The 5,037-nt window shown below is 33.7% G+C and overlaps 1 long non-coding RNA gene across 1 annotated transcript; it reads right to left on the reverse strand.

Annotated features, from left to right (window-relative positions):
* Window positions 1–1,032: 1,032 nt before the first annotated feature.
* LOC104086965 (uncharacterized) lies at window positions 1,033–4,556 on the reverse strand. The gene is made up of 5 exons (XR_001967438.3): window positions 4,342–4,556; window positions 3,705–3,829; window positions 2,769–2,879; window positions 2,507–2,696; window positions 1,033–1,455 (listed from the first exon to the last, which is right to left on the reverse strand). It is a non-coding gene; the product is annotated as an uncharacterized lncRNA (long non-coding RNA).
* Window positions 4,557–5,037: the final 481 nt, after the last annotated feature.

A 5,037-nucleotide genomic window follows, 5' to 3' on the forward strand; every position in this document is an offset into this window, starting at 1 on the left:
GGATGAAAGAGGCGGCGGAAAATTTGAAGTCTGCTCAAAGTGGTTTTAGGTTAAATTGTTTTACAGAAGTGGATTCATGTTAAATAGCTAAGTATAAAAAGGGCGTGGCGTGAAATTTTACTATATGGACTTGCATTATTAACAAAGTGGGAAGGCAAAGACTTACATACATTTGATGTTTATAACAATTATGGATGCAAAATATATGTTTATTATTTATACATTTACTATTAATTGTTTTCTTACTTTACACTGGCACGGGCCCAATTTTGTAAAAGTTGGAACTATTACTTTTTATTAATTTGTTTTGATATATGAAATAATAGAGAAGAGAAATAGATGTCTGTATACGACTACCAAATCAAATATAGACAACATACAACAACTACTACCTAATATAAAAGCTATGACACTACCAAAAATTACATGTTTATCGACGCAAACTACCGAGGGATATTCCTCGGTAACAAGGCTTTTTCGAAGGAAGTTCATCGATAAGTGGTACGTAGGTAAATCTTTTCTCGTTATAAGCGACCGACGGAATCCCTCGGTGATTACCGATGGACCCCATCGGAAAGCCATCGGTACCTTTCTGATACTATTTGGACAAATAATTTTACTTACCGACGGATATCCATCGGTATATTATAAAATAATATAATATCAATAATGTCAATTCCGACGGATGTCCATCGGTAAATTAAAAATAAAAATTTATTATTACCGACCATCGGTATATTTAGAATTTTAATTTAGTAATTTAAAAATTAAAAATATGAATAAATTCATTTCAGATGAATATACGTCGGTATGTTCAACAAAATTTGAAAGATTGTTTTAAATCTACCGACAGACTCCCTTGGTATGTATGAATTCTGGATTGACAAATAAACATTTTTTTCGACAGACTCTGTCGTAAGACCCTCGGTAAATCTGGTATATTTTTGACAGGCAGTACTTATTTTTTGCTGCACCACCTGCCAGCCAGAATATTACAATAGAAACAGAAATGCAACCACAATAAAACACAAATTAATAACAATAAAACTTTATAAACTATCCAAACATCCAAATTATCCCATCAAACATCAAAACTATCCAACCAAACTTCAAAATGTAATATTCAAAGTAAACATCCAACTAAACAATAATCCAACCAAACATAAAATCACTCCTCATCTTCGGATTCCCCCTCATCTTTATCATTTATATTGTTTCCATCACTTTCATCCTCTTCATAAATGTGGCTTTTTGGCGGAGAACGAAACAAGCCGATTAAGTGGTTCATTTGAGCCTTGAGGGACTCGATGCCGTTCCTAAGTGCAGTCCTAATCTTCTCTTCATGCTTTCTTTTTTCTCGTTAATCCGCATAATTCCTAGAAAGTTGTTGAATCGTTCGCCGCATCTCCTCAGGTCCTCACTTTGCCCGGTGGCGGATGTCACAAATATAGTTTTCTATACAACATGAAAACATTATTCCACAACTATACACTTTATATAGTAAAACATTTGCTTCATATATGTTCTCAAACTTTAGTGAAATGCAGGTAAGCTTTGCCAGTAGTAATATATAAAATTGTACTAGTATATTTCAAACTTTTCATGTTTCTTGAAGGAGGAAATATAAATTACATTACCAATCCGATTACTTTAGCCATTTGGTTGGATTTTTTTGTTATACGGGTTCTGTCTCATTTCTTTGGCCACTTTTTAAAAAAATCTTTTTACAGATCCAAAACTTGTTCTACTACTTCAAATGTCTAGTTTTATTCTCTATATGAACAATTTGCAATAGGGCAATAATTAAAAATACATTAGAATCTTCCCCTCTTCAATGCATACCCCTAAACAGTGTTTCTGGTTTATGGCCTTCCCTCAAAAGAAGAAACAGCCTTTTCTCTAAACTTAATATGCTTGAAAATATACTGTTTTGTTCTCTTAAATTACACCCAAAAAGACAGAAACAACTATCCAAGGTGTAAAGTTGACATCACTCTTTAAAACAAGTTTAAGTTCACCTACATTCTCAGTTTGCTTATTGCTAAAAAAAACCAAAAATTCATTCAGACAAGCAATTAAAAATAGTGCACCACCAGCCAAGTAATGAATATAACAACAGATAATTATGACTTCTCCAAAGAAAATGCAAACAAAGATAAGAGAGAAATTCGTGCAGGTGTTCAATGGGAGGAGTCAATTTTTACTCTATTCATTTCTTATTATAAGATTAATAAAAAAGAGATTCAAATAGTCCCTTTTGTCATACAGCTTATAGAGAATCAAACTCCTTTTCTATAGAATGGTTAGTACAGTGTACTATGGCTTATAGACTTTTCCACAACTATGCACTTTATATAGTAAAATATTTGCTTCATAAATGTTCTCAAACATTGGTGAAAGGCATGTAATCTTTGCCAGAAAGAAGATTGGCAGTGTCATATCCCCAAAGGCAGCCTCCGAAATACAGCTAACAAAAAGAAGAGCTTATTAACAAAAAAGTATATACCTTGTAGTCCACACTCGAGGCGATGATAATTGCGCTCGGAGGAAAGGCCGTATGCTCTACCGTTATACACGCCTCCAACCACGTTCAACCAAAATGGGAGAGTTTCTTCCTCCGGTGGCATGATTGGCTGGCCTTGCTCATCGGTTGGTTGACTTCTAGCGAGCTCTTCCAATGCTTGTTTATACCGATTCTACATTAAAAGTGAAATTTAGTAAATAAACAAATCATTATAAAAGAAATTTTAAGTTAATCTTGATCTTACATAAGCCTCCTCAGCCCGTGGCTCAACCCAAGCTTCTTCCCCGACTTTGCTTTTTGTGTGGGTCTTCTTCCAAACCATATCACATTTTGCGAGTCTCTTAAGAGCAGCTTCCTGCAAATGAAACAAAAAGAGTTAATAAGTTCAAGTAATGTTAGAAAAAGTCAAGACTGAGATCTTTAAATAATTACCAATCTCCTCTTAGCAGTCCCCGTGACTAGATTACATAACCATTTCATGTAATCTAGGATCTTGACTACTTTCACCAATATCCAAATTATGATTGTAAATATTACCATCACTACCCTCAGTCTCTCCATGACTAGTCCACACATAGTAATTATCCATAAAGCCCTTACTATATAGATCAGTCTTAACATCCTCTAGTTTCAACCACTTTCTACACTTGCATTTCGCACAAGGGCACCTAATCACCCCCTTATTTTGGCTAAATGACTTAGCATGATTAATAAACTCATCAACACCTTGTACAAATTCATCTCTTAAACCCCGCCGATTAGGAAGATTCCTATCGTACATCCACATACGATGTTCCATCTACATATACAAACAACAAATTTATTATTCTTACTCATTTAATATTATAACAATTACAACAGAAACTCCTATACGAGACAAATCATGTCCAAGAATTATATCAATAGCGTAGGCCATTTGATTTTCTAAAAACCCCATGTGCCTTTAAATAAAGCTTCTCTCTTATTTACTTTCTACGAAATAACATAAGGAAATTCACACAGTCATACATATCTTCAACAGAAAATGTCCACTGAAAAAATTAAAAGGCTTTTACTGCAGAATCTTTTCTTCATTATGTAATATATGACTATTTTTCAGTCAATGAGAGGTGCATCATATGAATGGTTAATAAGTGTATCAGTGGAGAGGGAGTGAGAGCAAGAGAGAATAGTTGGGTACCTCAAATAATGTTAGATCACTACCGCCAGTTATATTCCACACAATTCCAGTAGCCCTCTCTATGCCAATATCCAGTAAAGGAGATTGAATGGCGTTCAATGCTGCATCTCTGGCTATGGTCTTTCCTGTAACGTCAACGAACAATATCATTTCTCTTCTTGACTAGTTAGTACCAGCATCAACAGATCAATCCATATAAAAAACATATCTTGCTAGCAGAAATAGCCTCACCACTAAATACAACTAATTGGGAGATACAGAAAATGTGTATAGCTTCAACTTTCCGCAAGAGAAAAACCCAGAAGTAAGAAAGTTTCCAGCAAGAAATGGAACATCAATCACTATTATTAGCAAGCTATGCTTAAAAAACAAACAGAAAGAAAGCTTAAATCTGCACCAAATAGCATCCAATAATAGGAGGATACTCATAGAAACATGTCAGATGTGTTCAGTTCCAATAACTTTTATTTTTCCGTTTTACCTAACGGGAACATCACTAGATGAAAATCTAAAATTGGGACGACAATCCAAAATGCAACCATTGAAAGAAGCAGCAATAACCTAAACAAAATTGGGACGAAAATCTAAAAGAAGCAGCAACAATCGAAATAAAATTGGGAGATAAAAGAAAAATTACCTGTCCCTCGGGCTGGTCGTCACTGGGGAGCGGAGGAAGAGTGAGACGATGGCTGGCCGGAAGGAGGAAGAGAGAGACAATGACTGGTCGGAAGGAGGAACAGAGAGACGATGGCTGAGGGTTGGTCGCCGTTAGAGGGAGGAGAAGAGAAAGAAGAGGGCAAAAGAAAATTGACTAAGGTTAGGGTTTCTTTATTGTATTTCTGCTAATTATCCAATGTGCAGGTTTTATTCAAGCTAATATATCAATTACTTATAAGTATTATTATAGAAAATATCAAATTGACAAATAATTAAATTCCAACTAACAAATTACTATTAATCAATGAAAATCAAACTAATATTTTACAAAAACCTAACATATAATTGTATAATATAATTCTGCTTAGTGTAATATTTCACAAAAATTCATTAATATAATTCCCAAATTTAGTTTGTGTAATTTTCAAAATTAGCTAATTAATTATTAATATTAATTAGCGATACCACTAATATATTTTTACTTACTTTAGTTACAATTTAAGATAATTAAATAATCACTAAGATTTACCATTAATAAACTTCAACTTATTGTATAGTTAACAATGTATAGGCTAGTAAATCACTAACATTACTTAAGTATATATCCTTAGTACGTGCACTTCTACCTAGTGTAAATATCAATATCTATAAGCTAATTGTAACTATTACACTTCTA

Source organism: Nicotiana tomentosiformis, chromosome 5 (genome assembly GCF_000390325.3).
Source record: "Nicotiana tomentosiformis chromosome 5, ASM39032v3, whole genome shotgun sequence".
Lineage (NCBI taxonomy): Eukaryota > Viridiplantae > Streptophyta > Magnoliopsida > Solanales > Solanaceae > Nicotiana > Nicotiana tomentosiformis.